General features: G+C 35.9%; 1 protein-coding gene across 1 annotated transcript in view; it reads left to right on the forward strand.

Moving 5' to 3' along the window:
* Positions 1 to 8,394: 8,394 nt before the first annotated feature.
* RP1 (RP1 axonemal microtubule associated) overlaps positions 8,395 to 17,203 on the forward strand; it is a 214,311-nt gene continuing 205,502 nt past the window's right edge. Inside the window, exon 1 of the mRNA XM_082755390.1 lies at positions 8,395 to 8,493. The gene's annotated coding sequence lies outside the window, so the exon portion shown is untranslated. The remainder of the gene's footprint in view (positions 8,494 to 17,203) is intronic.

The raw sequence follows: 17,203 nt of genomic DNA on the forward strand, positions 1-17,203 counted from the left end.
TCTGAATCTGCTTGAGGGCATGGGGATTTGGCAATTGCTCAGCTGGTTTAGGATCATAGAATGCATGATATTCTGACTTAGCCATCCACCTGAGCTAAATAAGGAAGAGAAATTGGGAAATATCTCTACTTGCCTTATTAGGTTAGTTATCAATTCAGAACAGCAAAAAAGAAACAAATAAAAAACCCAAGGATCATAGTGTTTTATTTTCAAGCAATATAAGTCCTTTCTAAGAGCATAAATGAAGAGATGTTGTAGGAAATGTTTATTAACAGAAGAATATTGGGAAAGTAGAAAATGTCATCCTCTGCAACAAATGCCTGACCTCTTTGTAACTTTTTAATCAGATGGCTGCATTTTCACCTTTACTTATTTAGTTAATACACTTAGCACTTAGACAACAACAAGGGAACCTTGATTTTTTTTTTTTTTTCATTGTGTAGATCATAGATATTTGTTGCATCTGTTTCCTGTTAAGGAAGTTTATTGCTGCCTTTTGTCCAGCAGGTGGAAGACTTGCTGCAGTTCAGCAGCCTGTACGTAAATGTTTTAAAAAGAATCCATTTTTTTAGGCCATGTTATTAAATACAGATCTTAATTGATATGTTGTTTGCAATGACTCTGTTAGTCAAGGAAATATAACAGTAGAGTAAAAGAGAAAACTATCTCTGCACTAGAAAATTTAAAACCTTAGCAACTGCATCTGAGAGATGCCACTAAGGTAAATCCCAGCACTAGAAATAGCTGCATTAGGCCTTCTGGGTTTTGTTCTATATTCACATTATCATCATAGCTCTAAAAAGTATTTCCCCTTGAGTTCAAGGCACATACAAAGCACTGCATTTGGGAGATTTAGAGAGAATTAAAGTTCATTGGGAAAGTAATATTAGTATTTGCACTTTTCATCAGGGAAAATATCTGTGAAAACATTAGAGAGATCTCAGTCCCAAGCAAGCAGAGAAGGCTGTAGGACTTACTGTGACTTATATGCAATGGAGCTGACAAGAAACTGCTTCTGAGCCTGTGACCTGCATTACACAGACTGTTGTTATATGTAGATATGTAGATCATGTAGAATGCATCTGGAGATATATGATACAGGTAGAAAGAGAAGTTGCTAGTTCCCTTTTATAAATAATTGATCTGTGTGAAAAAAATTGTTTGCATGAAGGAGCTAAGAATTACTTTAAATCATGTGTAATACATATTGCACACATAAAAGTGAACAAATATGTAGAGAGGTGGAATAAGATCTGAAGTGATTCTTTGTCTAGGCACCTGTTAAACATTTTTGTGTGATTGGTATAAGTTACAGTAAAAGACTGCAAAGGGTTAAAACTGTGTGCTAGACAGATAACTGTTTTGCCAAATTAAGCCTTAGCAGTTACACAAATAGGCTAGTCTTCACCATTTCTAACCAGTGAAAAAATGAAATTCATTAAGTTTCTCTACTGAATGAAAGAAATACATTTCAGTGTTATTGTCTTGTGTCTCTGAAGAGCCTGAATAAGTCATTGAATGTAATCCTGGGACAATTACACAGTCTTCTTTTCAGCCTTCTGTAAGCTGCCACTGTAAGACTCTTTTTTTTTTTTTTTTTTTTTTTTTGTCCTTCTGTCTGCTATTGACAAACACAGTTGATTTTTAAATCCCACAATTCTAAATACTTCCTCAGGTCATGTTTCTGCCTGTTGAAAAGCAAATATATATCTCTGTCTTTCATGTGCTTTCATGTGCCATTGGCGTGGTCGAGCACTGGGCTTGGACATCTCATGGAAGTCTTTGGTGTTGGGCGGAGTACTGCAATGAGAATTAAGAAATAATTAAGTTAATGGACTTACTAATGTATGTATATTTTGGAGTACTAAAATATAAGAATACGCTAAAACTTGTGAACTTCATCTAGTTGCAGAGCTCAATGCCTTTCTTTGCTTCATTGACTTGGTGACTTGGCCTAGAGGTAATGCTGCCAGCAAGATTTTCATATGTTAGTTAGGGTATGGTTATTCGGGAGATGAGTGCTGATTTCAAGTGGACAAACAATTACTACAGAATGGGATTTAGCGTAACAATGACATGGTAAGTGTCTTGGAAGGCTGTTTTTTAGAAAGCAGGAGATAAAAATGATATATTTCCATTAGACTGATGAGCTTGGCTAAAATTGTAGGACTAAGTCTGGCAAAAGGTAGGGTGTGAAATTCTGTGGTAACTCAAGAAAATATACTTGTTTGCCAAGCCTGAATGTTTTTGTCAGATGAATGTCTGCAGACATTACTCTTGAGAAAATTCAGAAGTAAGATTAATGAGTTTCCCAACTGAATGTCCTGGCTACAAGCTAGATGTTTTTTCAACTTATGCAAGTTATCCTTAAGTCCAATCTAAATTTTCAGTGACTGTGTGCCTAAAACTGTTGTGTCTGTTCTGTTCTGTGAATGCTATTCTTTGCTCAAAAAGACCCCAAACCAAAATCAAAGCAAACAAACAAACAACAACAAAAAGATTTTGGTCCTTTATTTTTTGCTGTCCAAAGGTAGTGAAAATGGTGAAAATTTATGTATAATCAAGTAGAATATCTTAAGAAATGCTCCTAGCAATTTTTACAGTTCATAATGTAAATGTTGGGTCAGTGGTAAGTAGATAATTTTATTCATTTAGATGAATTATTTTTAAGTATATTTAAGCTCATTTTTAAGTATAATTCCAGTCTGACTTTAAAAGCTTCCTCTTAGTTGCTGTTTGCAATGTGATGATAACATCCTATGGCTGAGCAAGCTGCTGGGCTTGGGCAGGCCCACTACTTGTAGGATCTCACAGCTGTGAGATTGTGTGCACATGAAGGCTCAATGGCTCTGGTAGGATTGAGTATTGCTGCAGCTAGATTTATTGCAACAGGGAGAATTTAAAAGGTCTGCCAGGGTTGGCATTAGTAGAAGAAACTTCCACTTTCTACTTGCTGTATCTGATGTCAGCTACTCAGGTGTGATTCAGATGATTTATAGCATGTTTGTATACAGAGAGAAGTGAGCAACCATTACAGATAACTGTACTAAAGTGACATATACACTTTTAATAACAAAATAACGGAGAAGCTGTTACTGATTTCATCTAACTTCATCACAGATGAACTGTTCCATGAGGTGGAAGATGTTGTGCAGGCCAAGAACAAAGCTGGGTAGTACTTGCCTGTGAAAGTTTTGTGGACTAATCTGCAGCTGTGGCAGATGATTTTTCAGATAAAAGTTTCTATTCCATGGCAGTGAACAAGGACCCCAGTTCTGCCTTTTCTTAAATGAACACACTGGGTCTCAGGCCAGACTTATGAGAATCACTCAGAGGGATTTTAAAGTCAGAATGTATTTTTTCCTTTGCTTGTCTTGGTGTAAAGCTTTAAGGATGTGTGATTAATATCTCTGATACAGACTTCATCTAAAGAGAAAAAAGGAAGCATTCAATTTGACATTTTTGTCCAACTGCATGTTTTCTCTGAAGCAAAGAGTGATTTATGAAGGGGAAGCGCTTATACTGACAAAAGGGACATCCCCCCCCCCCCCCACCAAAAACAGTGCTAATACAGTAGTGTGTTCCTCTGACAGAGAAGACGTGCTTTTTCTATTCCTGCTCTGTGCTCCAGCCATCACCTGGATTGAAGAGAGGTATCAACAGAGCCATAAGGAATTTTGTATGGTTTTAAGCACTGAGTTCCACTGTGGGGAAACTATGTGGGGTCAAATAGCCTTATGGAGCTGTGTTTTTTGGTGTTAGACCTATTTAAAAAAATGAGGTGGGAGGATAAAAACCCAATGAGATAGGGTAGGGAGTAGCAGAGTGTTTGAAGCAGGTTTGTCTGAATACCATGTCATGCCTTCCTTCAATTATGCCATTGTACTCTGCTCCTTGCATTTTATTTATCAGCAAAAAGAGAGAAGAGGCGCAGTTTGTTTTTGTAGAACAGAAAACATGGGGTTAATTATTTCAATGGGTTGCTGCTGTTAGTTTTGTCACTGGACACATACGTACTTGCAACTACAAGTTTCATATGGCATGTTACTGATCTCACTACTTAGAAAGGGTAAGAGTCCTATTACTTAGAGGATAGGAACAGCATACTATAGGGGTGATAGGAATATTAATTTTGAAATCTTTGTAAATCCACACTTAACATTGTAGTGACAAAGAAGAGACATTCTAAAGCCATATATAACATGTCAGGTTTTATGGGACTTGAAATAATAAATTTAAATATTTTTGGTTTAGGTGTAATCTTTTAGAAGCAGATTTCTCCCACAGCTCTGGAAGTCTGGGCCGTCTGGGCCCATCTTAATTTTTCTCTTCTTTATACTTCATTGTGATATAGGAGAACCTTCAGAGCATAATTAACACGTCTATTTTTGGTGGCGTACTTTTACAGGATTGTAGAAACAGTCTGTCTTATATAGCTGCCTACACCGCAGAGTGAGCCAGAAAACTTTTTAAGTAAACAAAACACAACTGTACAATTTAAGAGAATATCTGTGAAGATGAAATACCACTGTAATCAAATAACCTTCCTTCCCTTGTTGGTCTGCCTTCATCTTAATCATTTTTGAAATGTCCTTCATGACTGAGATTTGAGATATGTTATCTGACACGCGACCACGTAGCTGTGATTATATACCTCACTGTCGACTTTTATTGGAGCTGCAGCCCTAGAAGAACCTGGAGGAGGGTGGTGAGGGACAGTGAGCCCTGATACTGCCCTCAAGGCCATCACGTTGAATGGCCTTGCAATACTTTATTCCTATTTTTTATGGTTTCATTCTGTAGCAGTTCTCAGGGTGGAGCTTGTTAAAAACACATGGGAAGAATTAGATTTAGATATCATCTTCAAAACTATCTGGAAATTTTGGAATAAGGAAGAACATAGAACAATTCACTACCTTTTGGTAATATACTGAAAAAGCACAGGTTTCTTCTGGAAGAAAATAGATGCTTTATGAGACTTGCACCCTAATTGCAAGAGATAATTTGCAAGGTGTTAAAAGTGTCACTGACTTTCTTATCTTGTGTCATTTTATAATTCATGTCAGCAAGCAGGTGCTGCTGCATATGGTATGTACCAGAATGCAGTGTATCAACAGGATGACTTGCTGTATCAGTTGCTAAATGGGAAGTGTTTGGGGGCTGAAGCCTGATAAAGTTGTTGAGAAACTCCATTGAGTTTTTTAACTGTGAAACTGGTGTAACTGTGCTTGAAAATCTTGTCTTTGTTTGAAATTATAGATTACAAAAACTATGAATGTGTTTCTAATATCAGATTATTCTAATTTAAGGCATCAGACATAAATGCTTTAATAATACCTTTTGTAAGACATACATTCAGAAGATTGTAAAAATATCTGAAGGAATATTTTCTTGTTAAAGAACCTTGGTTAATTGAAATATAAATATTCACTAAAATAATGCAATAACAGTCTGGCAAAAAGTGCTTTTGTCAAGTGCTTGTCCATATACAGATTCACACTGGGCCTAATTCCTTTTTACAGATTTTGAGCCCAATTTGTTGTGCCCTCATAGTACTCAGAGCTTGCACACACTCTGCCCTCTCTCCTGTATGTTCATTAAGTACGTTCAACAAGCTATTTGGATAAACCAAACTGATGGCCAAATTACTATGCCAAGAGACAATTCCTGTATAGACAAAAATATAGAGGAACCGTCCTTAGTGGGAGAGGACTTGGCTCAGCAAAGGTTATACACCTCTCCTCACATGCACTAGCTGAATGCCCTGAAGGGCCAGATCTATCACAGGCCTTTAAGACCATTAAGGGACTTCTGCATTGCTATGTCTGGTGTAAGAGGTAGAAGTTAGTCGTGACATTAACCTTGCCTTGATGATGAGGGAGATGAAAAGCTGTCTTTCACCTCTGGGTGGCACTGCTGAAAAATGATTCTGTGTGCTTTAAGGATCTTTGCTGAAGCTGTCCATCATGCACAACAGTTAATCTGGTAAGTAAGGGAAGAGAAGCCATCTCGTGAAGGGCTCTGCTGCGGTCCTGAACTACAGGAACACAGCTCCAGGATTTTGTCACTTTGTGTCCATTTTCCATATCCTAGAATCAGCTTACTGTTTTTCAGAATACCTATTATTGGTACTCTGATTGTTTTTCTGAACACTTAATAAAGATTTTCACATAGTTTTTACATGAAACATTTATACAAAGTTATGCCTGTCCAATGAAAAAACTGTAGAGGGAAAGTCAGAATAAGAAATTTCATTGGATCATTTACCTATCCCAGATATATACTGGATCAAACATTATTTTCTTCCACTTGCAAGAAGATTGTAGTTTTGCCATCTTCAAGATTCTTTAATGCTGTAGATTAGTGGTAGGACCCAAGGGAACAGCATGGAGCTGGGACAGGGGAGAGTCAGGCTGGGTGTTAGGAAAAGGTTCTTCACCCAGAGAGTGGTCAGGCCCTGGAACAGGCTTCCAGAGCAGTGGTGATGGCACTGAGCCTGCCGGAGTTAAAGAAGTGCTTGGACAATGCTCTCAGAAGGGAGGCAGGAGTTGGACTCAGTAATCCTTGTGGGTTCCTTCCAACTTGGGATATTCTGTGATTCTATGAAATTATCATCCTAAAATCATGATATTAAAAATAAGGTTTTCTGGGTTTCTTTTTATTTGTTACAAGTTTTCAAGGCATTTTGAAGTTAGTCTCTTCAGAACCATCTGAGTGACCATGATAAGTGGGGATATACTTAATGGAAGATAGGGCTCACACAGTAACAGATTTTATGGAAGATAACCCAGGCTAGGAAACTTCTGAGAAAATTGAGACAACTGGTGGTGTTGCCTAGACACAGGTTATATATACACCATCTTCCATTACCTCTTTCCTTCTCTAAGCCCAGCTCAACAGAAGGTCCTCTCTGTTTAAACAGAAGAAAAGCTGGGGAAGGTGCAGAATTACGGTGTTACCTAGATTCTGCAGTCATTTACTTAGGTTGGGTAGAGGCTACTTTATTCTTCTATTTGAAATAATGTGGTACAGACTGCTTAATCCCATGCAGATGTAGGATGTAGGAGTAGATGTGGAGAGGATCAGATATACAGTGCTGGAAGGAGGAATCCCTGCTCTATTTGAAAATAAAATCTTATAAGCACAGCCTGCTAGCTATCATCCTACTTATTTACTTAGCGGTAGAACACTTAATGTTGGAACTTATTTTTAAATTTTTCATTTAGCTTTAATTTCATTTAGCATTAATTTACTTTCTGCTTCTCTGAATTTTGTCTTCTGGTGCTGGGAAGAAGACCTGCAACGAGTATTGAAGAGAAGAAAAAATTCCTCATGAATTGGCCAGGCTATAATACTTTGGTACTTTGCTTTCCAAAGCTAGTTTCTATTTCAGACTAGTAGTTTGTTCATCTACATGCTGAAATATGAATATATTATGTGTTGTATTTTAGGCATTGTGTTATGCCCTGATTCACCAGAGCATCATTCCATTTTAATGTAACTGCAGTAATTTAAATGAAACAATTTTCTAAACTGCAGTGCATCTCAGTAAGGTTCCCAGTAATACATTATTGCATTTGTCATGTACTTCAAAATGAGTAATATAACACAGGTTTTTTATTATATAATTTGATAATTTGGATAGATTCTTTGGCCTGGACTCTTGATTTGGAACTGCTTCTAAACTCTCCTAAATCTGGTCTTGGATCTCCACAGCTTCTGAACCTTAAGCAAGTTCCATTTTCTTGAAACAGCAAAACCTTTTACCTGATATCCAATTTAGGCAAACAAATTGGTGCACCTGTGGTCAGGGAATACAATGTTTCTCTTAGTCACTGTATCCTCAAATACTTTTCCTCTCTGGTGCATTAATCTCTGCCTTTTTTGTTACATTTAATACAGCTAACACAGCAATTTCTTGTGAAAATACTATAACGGTTCATTAACTAATGTTTGCAAAATGTTTTGCATGCTGTCTTTGCTAGTGTAATTGATCTATCTTGGTAATAAGTAATTCTAGATTCTAAGAGGTGCCAAACTTACCACACATGTAAGCTGCTTTGTGAGCATTGGAGATGTAATAAGAATAAGATCTTAAATACGCTGTTTTTAAAAGCTTACATCAAGTGTTTCTCTACCGTATTGAACCCTAGTACAAAAGGCAATGCATCAGGGGAAGTTTACAGTACAGAAGATAGATGCTACCAAATATCAGTGGCTATCAGTGGCTTACATCTTACATACCACTCAGAGATTAATTACTGAAACTAGTTAAGGGAGTGGTCAGCCTGTTGCTTAAGTGTTCTATACAGTGTTTGCTGTTGCTATAGGTACTATAGAAAATGGTACTAAACTAACATCAACATTTGCTTTCAGCCAGGGCAATAGCGTCTGGAGCACACCAGAGCTGGAATACATGGGAGCTGAAAGAAGAAGTGTCCATCACCTAAATATTCTTTCACATATTATAGCACTTCAAAGACCTTGGGTCAGGTAACACCTCTTTCACTTTTTTCCTAATGATTTTTTCTATAGACTAATAATATATCGGGATGAAATTATCTTCTGATTACAATACACATTACAACATATTATATTTTTTTTAGGGGTTTGAGCCTAAAATGTTTGTTTATAATATGTAACATTTAACAAACATTATATTTGTTTATGTCTTCAGTTACTTATTCACTTGAAACCTTCTCCGTCAGCCTGAGGGAAGATGTGTACCGATATTTCATAATTTTGCTAGGAGTTAGTTAATCACATTTCCTCCTATGTGTGGAGTTAATCATGGTCCCTTGAAATTTTATTTGATTTCAGTGAGAGCTCCTTTAAGTAAAATACTATTTTTATTTAGAAGCTTATTATTTAGACTCTACATTTGAAAAACAAAAAAAATGGTGTTTGTGATTACGAAGAACCATTCAAAATTGATCATAGTATGAGATGTCGCTTTTAAAAGTTATAGTGTATGCTTGGCTGTAGCACATTCTGCTAGTATAAAATTGAGGAAAATATTTAAATGAGAAAGAACAGCTTAATATCTTCCCTTGTAACTGTCAATTGCTGTCATACCTACTCTTTATTTGTGTTTTTTAAATCAAGATAAAATACTTTGCCCTTGTGAAAACTATTTTTACCAATTTCATTGATTGTACAGCTCAGGTGATATTAAAAGGATTTAATTTACAGAAATTTTGTTTTTAAACTTTTTTGTTTTTAAACTTTTGAAAAATGTTACAAACCATATTAGGATTCAGACAAACCAAAACCACTTACTGGTTTATGTGACCTGTCTTGTAAAATTTGTCTTATGTTTTACTCAGTTAATGAAAGGTGTCGTTTCATATACTCATGATGCTGGCCATGAGCCCAAGCACAGTAATTTTTGCCATGTACTGCTGTTGCCTACTGGCTGAGTGTAGGATGTACGTTACCAACATTACTAAACAGTAGTTTTTTCTTTTTCAGCACTTTTATATATTTGTAGTACTGTAAGTTCAGGTTCATGGATTTTTTCCAGTGTGGAAATATTTATGAAGAGTATTCTGGCAAAATCCATGAGAAAGATTAGTGTGTTTTGGAGGGGAGAAATACATCTTCAAAATATTGAGAAAAAATATTAGCATTAGGGAAAAACAGATCCCAACAGAAAGAGATTTTGGCTGGAAGATTTACCATGAAATGTTCTGTCTGTGTGGGTCCTAAACAATAATTCTGGGTGATTGTATCTGTAGCTACGCAGATCCTCTAGGAATAAGTGGGACAAAATACACAAGCTGTAGATCTGTGTGATTAGTGGAGGAAAAACAATGAAACTCTTGAGGTGCCACATATTTGCTTTACAAATTTCTCAATTCAGACACTCTGGTTAGCCTGCTATATTAGTTGGCCTTAACAACCGATATCCAGTGGTTTGCTGAAGGTGTTCTGTACTGGGCAACAGTAGTTATATAATTTTCTATTAGGATTTATATTGTACTATTTTTACTTTCCAACTTTTCACAGATTTCACACATGACATAAACCATCTTTGCCTACACAGGAAAGCAGCAACCTTACAGTGTAAACAGCAACATACAACTGCAACTGTAGGTATTTGTATACAGCAAGGCCTATATATTACCCATCAAATCAGGGTCTTACTGTGCTAAGCCCTCTATCAACAATTTATTGAACGTATTTCTGTCTCAGCATCTACAGTCTTAATGTAGAGTGGCAAAATGCAATGAAGGGATCAAACATATTTATCTGCCATATCCTCTGGATCCTACTTTTCAGTTTAAGTGACATGGTATAGAAAAACTTACAGAAGGTAAGTTACAGAATTTCTAGGTTGGAAGAGACCTCAAGATCATCGAGTCCAACCTCTGACCTAACGCTAACAGTCCCCACTAAACCATATCCCTAAGCTCTACATCTAAACGTCTTTTAAAGACTTCCAGGGATGGTGACTCCACCACTTCCCTGGGCAGCCTGTTCCAATGTCTACTTCAGTAGAAATATACAGAACCATAAGGATTACGGTTGCAAAGATCATGTAATCAGGAAACTCTTCAGGCAGCTTCTCTATTTTTGTTTCACAGTGCCTGAAGTCAGTTCACCTTGAATTCATAAAGTACCTACTTATGGCTAATAGATATAGTAGTTTCTCAAGATGAAAGACATATCTGATTGGAGGAGTTGTTTTTGTTTAAATAAATGAATTTTGTTAATTTTAATATGTTTAATATTGTTTATATGTTGAATTAAGTTCTCGTATACTGTCCTACAAAGTACCAGCCTGGGAAAACTACACCTTTCCTTACACTGAGTTGTGTTCAGACCAGTCTTATAAGGAGATACTTCTGTTTTGTTATTTCCAGTGTCAGAGAACAAACATGAAAGAGCATGTTTGGGTGACATGATTATTGAACTCTTTTTTTGGAGCCAGTAAAGTAAAATGGAAAGCAATACACAAATGACTTCAACTTTTAATATTGATTTTGAGCCTCAGAAACCCAACTTGAGATTTGTTTGAGAGTCAGGCTCAAACTGCTCTTTTTACAAATTTGAAATTATTTCTGCCAAGTAGGACAAAATCCATCAGGAAAAGCTGAGAAATGCTCCAGAATAAGCAGTATTTTACAAGTTATTTTAGTGAGATGTAGGATAGTATGCAGCTGCCTTTTTGCAGAAGTAAACTCAACACTACATTATTTTGAATTTTGCTCACACTGCTTTGCAGACATAGATTTATCTGACTTGGGTTTGAAAGTTGAGAGCATAAAAACAGCAAGTTTGCATTTACCTTTAAGGAAAAAATGAGAAAACTACAAACAATTATGGACATGCTGAATTCTCATTCCTTGATATCTAATTTGGGACTGCAGAGTCAATGGCTAGGTGGATTTAACTTCTACCAATATGCTTAAGAGAAATGCACATTCTACTTTCATTGATTGTGCCCAGGGATGATGGCTAGTACTCAGTACTAAAGGGAATGACATAACTACATTCACATTAATAGTGCTGAAGTTAACTTAATTATCCTAATGGCAGCAAAACACACATTCCCAACTTCTGTTACCTCATTTCCTATGATGTAAACAATTGTATTTGTACATCAAAAAGTGACTTATTTGTCTCATTATAATGCTTTTTTTGAAGGTTTAAATGAGCTTATCCTTGTTGAAGTGAACATTCTATGCATTTACTCTTTGGGCCATGGCAATACATGTTTTGTGTTTGTTTGTGTGTACTCTACTGCCTTGGTATCACTTTTATCAGCAGAACATGCAAAATAAATAGTATCCTAAGAAACTGCAAACTAAACATAAGAACACAATTGGTGCTGTATGGCTTGTGATTTCATTTCACATTCTGAAATATGATAAAGATCACCTAGGAATGACTTGAGCAGTCATAGTTGTACAATATTCAGTGACAAAGAAATTGCCATCCAGGAGATTTTATCTAAATGAAGAAATAGTACATAAAAGTATTTGCTAAGTTGCTAGTTTAAGGAACTAAGTGTGCTGTGTCAATAGACACATGACAAAATACAGATAGTATAAGAACTGTTAGGTTGGGCTCTGTTTTCTTGTTTTCATCATGGAAAAGTTCAAAAGAGTAAATAGTCGTAGAATTTCATTCTCTTTCTTTCTAATGTGCCCATTTTGTACGGACAGTTTAAAGAAAGAACTCAAATCAAAACATGCAAAATTTGAGGGGACGTGGAAGAGCTACCTTCCAATGGCTTAAAAGCATTTGGTAAAATATTAATTATTTCTCAAGAAACTGGAGGTATGCACTTCAGCTTTACTCTAGAAACTTAATTTAAAGTATATATATATTTAAACAATTTTATACTCATAATTCCCTTCTCTGTGTCTGTCATGTTATACTGAGTTGCTCTGGCCATACTTTTCCAAATTTCATGGAAGTTATTAAATGGCATATTTCAGGAACTGTTTTCCGGTACATTAAACGTGTCCATTTTTCACTGTATGGAGTGTAGTAGCTGGTCTGTACAACATTTCAATCTATCTTCAGATGCATTGATCTGGTTTAGTAGAGGGAAAGAGAGGAACAAAAGAAATGTAGAAAAGTCTACATAATCAAGAATGAAGCTAAAAATTAATTTCTGTTTCTCATAACTAGGCCAATATAGTTTTGGGGCAGTAGACCTGAAAGGGGAAAGGAAAAAGTTTTTTTTTTTTTACACAAAATATGAAATTGTGGAAATCTTTGCCATAAACTGTCACAGTTGTTTAAAAGTAAAAACAAACTAAGAAAGGAATAGAAAAAGCTAATAAAGAATATATTCATCAACAGCTGTTGAATTTTATTCTCTGAAAGCCACCTCAGACTCAGGATACCACCCACCTGTGGAATTGGGCAAGTGTTGTGGGCCAGAGAAAGGATCTGTAGAAACTGTGTTTATGTCCTTCCTCCATAAGACTGCTGCTGACCATGGTCATGATTCTGGCTAAACTAAATTTTAGCCTGAGAGTTCTGAAGTTCATATATTTTTTTTCACAACAATGAAAACCCTGCTTTTATCAACCTGGTATGGGAGGATAGTAATGAATAAAATGGGCACTGTAGTTGTGAAGATCCAACTCCTTCAAGGTATTTTATCATGCTGACTCAAAGTAGTCTCTCTTTCTTCCACCCTCCAGTTTTGTTGCTGACAGATGGTCCAACAGGAATGTTTTATTCTATCCACATACCCAAAGTCTCTGCTGCTGAAGGATTTGTGAAGACTATATGTCAAGGTAGAGCTGTCTACCACAAGTTGTCAGGGTGAGCTCTTTGAAACACAGCACAGCAGCAGCAGCCTTTCAGAGTAACATTTGATGAAAGCAACATCTTCTGCATATTTTCTGTTCTATACCGACCTCCTCTGCCCCTTCACCAAAGCATACCATGCTGTGTTTCATGGCATCATTGCTCAATGCGACACATTTTTTTAGCAGATTAGCCTTGTCTTTTTAAATGCCAGAAAGATGTCACGAATATCTGCTCTGCTTCAACAATAATATCAGAAGCTTAAAAATTAATAGGAAGCAATCTAACTGAAAAAATAAAAAACAAAAACACAAAATAAGAAAATATTTTCCTCCTACAGTTTTTCTACCTACCACCTGCAGATGAAAACAGCAAGTCTGTGATTCAGATTTTTTTCTAGTGATTTACATTTGCCAAGCAGTAAAAATGTTGCACTTTTCCTAGCTGTTTGAATATGCAGGCCCACTCATCTTAAAAATAGTTCAGCTTTGAGTTTGTCTTTTTGTTCCTGTGACAGGAAGGATGCTTTGGCTTCATTCTAAATGAGTATCTACTGTGTGACTTTTGTTAGTCTCTTTAGTCAGTGAATATCCTATTGTTAGCGATCTAGGTCCACAGATTCATAGAGTACATTTTGCCAAATGCAGAACAAAACTCATGTTTTATCCTAGTAGAAAAGCCATGGTAATACATTATATTTGCACTAAATTCTAAAATACATTTTGAACTCAGGTCTCTGCAGGAGGGTGCTGAGAGATTTAGTCAAACGATATACTTAGCTGCTCAAATCAGGCACCTAAACTTTTTTTTTTTTTAAGTAAAAAATATCAAAATTTTGTTAAAAAAAAAAAAAGTAGAAGCAAGGATAGAGATAAAAATATAATCTGAAAAAGCTTTAGAAATGGAATGTATTTTCTAATTCTGATCATCTTAAGTTTTAATTACCTCCCAACGAATTGTTTTGTCAGTCTCTCAGAATCCCCTGTGCAGGGGATACCCTAGTGCCTTGTACATGTTTAGACAAAAGCATTTTATAACTTTTGCATTGATTAAAATACTGAACTTCTGGAATACCACTGGATGTACTACTTTAGTAATGAGAGAATAGACTGGTGTTTTTTTCATCACTTAAAAAATTTCAGTTGATTTGTTTAAGAAACATCCACAATAGGTTCATTTTATACAGTTAGTCAGATCAGGAATCTAGATATTTTTTCTTAGCTTTGTGTTTCTGAATGATATTACTCCTGGTTGTTTACCATTTGTGTAGTTTTGCCTTAGTTTTGCTTTTAAATTTTGAAGATGTTTAATTATTTGCATTTTGTCTTTTTTTTTTTTGTTTGTGAAAATCTTTATGAAAGAAATGATGTAAGACTTCATTTACTTCTCAAAATTTAATTTCATAAAAGTTTTACTTTTGAGATTTTTTCAACAATTAGAAATCATGAACATACTGCTATGAAAAAAGAGAGAAAGGCATGCTTTACAGGAAAACTAAACAGAGTATCAGCTAAGTATCAGCCACAGCTGAGAGAAACTAGATTAGACAACTCACACTAAGTGGAAGTAGCTGAAGGTGTTCAACATTTCATATGATCTGCCTGCCTAAACTTTAGGCTTTGATCTTATTAATCACTTTTTAAAAGGATCACTTTAAAGGGAGGCATTTGCCTCCCTTTAATTTTGACTATAAAAATCCTGTATCAGGCCAGGTTACAAACTACCAAATATATAACTGTTTTATTTTACTGGATAATATAACAGTAGTTGAACTATCCAGATGGTAAGAGGTATCAACACTGGGCATAGTTCTACCTGTTTTGGTCATTTAAGTCTATACAGTTACTACCATATTGGTCCTGAAGGCTGAATAGGACTCTATTGATAAAAACACAGATTTTCTGGGAAAATCCCAGAACATTAGATTTACTTTAATACAGCCTTCTCTTCATGAATGAGAAATGCAAAGTATATTTCCAGCTTCAGTTCTAAGGTTTTACTTGAAGTAATTGTTATCTATTAATAGGAAAATTTTAGACAAACCAAAATGCATTTTGTAGTTTAGATTGTGACATTGAAACTGTTGGCCTCTCTACTACAGCAAAATAAATAAAAAATAAAATAAAATAAGAATAAAAAAGACTGTGACCATTTCACTATAAGGGAGGGTGCTCACTAAGCTGGATGACTTACCCATGTTTAGATAAAACATTCATCAGATTTTGGATGATGCATATTCTTTGCTTTCCACTTAGTCTTTCCAAAACCAACAGAAGCAGGATTTGAATGCTCACTAGCCTTTTGCATGAGCTGCTCAGGAATCAGCTTGTAAAGGATAGGACTCTAGTTATTTTAGTGAAAACCAAGCGCCAAATCGTTGTGAAAATTGCTTGCACACCGTTTAGTAATGGCATCAAAATATCAACAAAGGTAGAGAAAAAATAGTTGATGAATTTATTCAGATTCAGACAGTTTTTGTGGTCATGGGCTTGCTGCTGTTCTCAAACTGAGCACTGTAGTCCTTAAATTCTAACAGTGCTTTTACAAACTCATATCTGATGACCATCATATCCTTGTCTTTTTTCTACAGGGTTAAAGATTTTGAGAGCCTGTGTTAAATATATAATGCTCCTGGTTGATAATTTCATATGTTAAAACCCCTAGGAAGTAAAGCAAAACAAATTCTGCTGTCCATTGCACCTTTGGTTGTTGTGTGATTATGGATTATGAAGAATTTTTAGAAAACTTAGTTGGACTTCTGAAAACAGGCTAGCAATTAAAGAAGTTTCTTTCTCTTTAAAAATCCTTGCATTCAAATCCTCTGTCCTGTGTCAGCCTGTGGAAATGGGTTGTCAACAGGTAACTACAACAGCAATGGAGAGGAATAATCTCTCCTCATCTCATTCCTAAAGCAGTTCTCACTCTGACTGTTTCTGTAATACACCTGCAGCAGAAAAGGACAAATGAATGTGTTATTCCCCTTCTAAACTGTTACCCAGATGCCAGTGAACAAGAGAACGCCTTCAAGCAGAGTTCTCTGCAGTGTTGTTGTGATTGTTTCATTTTTTTTTTCCTTTCCAGGTACTTTTTGCAATAAAATTGTACCAGTTGTCTTGCCAAGAGCTTTTATCTTCTGTAGCCTAAGGGGGTAAAAATCTTAGGAGCAAAGTTTACTCTGCTGTAGTAGATATTTTGTATGTGAAATATATCTTTCTAAATCTAAAGGTACAAGTAAAAATGTACATGAAAAATAATTCCCAGCACAAGAAAGGCATGGACGTCCTGGAGTGACTCCACCAAGGGGTCACTAAGATGATTAAAGGATTGGAGCATCTGACATACAAAGAGAGGCAGAGAGAGCTGGGATTGTTTAGCCCTGAGAAAACTCAGGAGGGATGTTGTCAATGTGTATAAATAGCTGATGGGGGGGAGTGAAGAAGATGGAGCCAAACCCTCCTGAGTTGTATCAGTGAAATGACAAGAGGCAACGGGCACTGCTTGGAATGCAGGAAATTCCACTGTAACATAAGAGAAAGCTTTTTTTTTTTTTTTTTTTAACCATGGGGCTGATCAAATGCTGGCACAGGTTGCCCAGTGACTGTGGAGTTCCATCCCTGCAGATCTGGAGATATAGAAAAGCTTTTTGGACATTGTCCTGTGCACTTGTAACAAATAAATGAATATTTGCTGGACAGAAAAATTAGGATAGATATTAAAGCACTAACTGGCACTCACTCTATTGTAAAAAAATATTACAATATGACAATATTACTTATTTTCTAAGTATAATTTAATGAAGGACTATAACTACCTTTAAAATGCAAGAATTTACATGGGCATCACTGAAGTAGAGAAGGAGGTCTGCACTGGGACCTTGGATGCTAAGGAACTGGAGTATATCCAGAAGCTTGTGAAATTTGTGTTTGTACTA

Source organism: Aythya marila, assembly GCF_965140915.1.
Source record: "Aythya marila genome assembly, chromosome: 2".
Lineage (NCBI taxonomy): Eukaryota > Metazoa > Chordata > Aves > Anseriformes > Anatidae > Aythya > Aythya marila.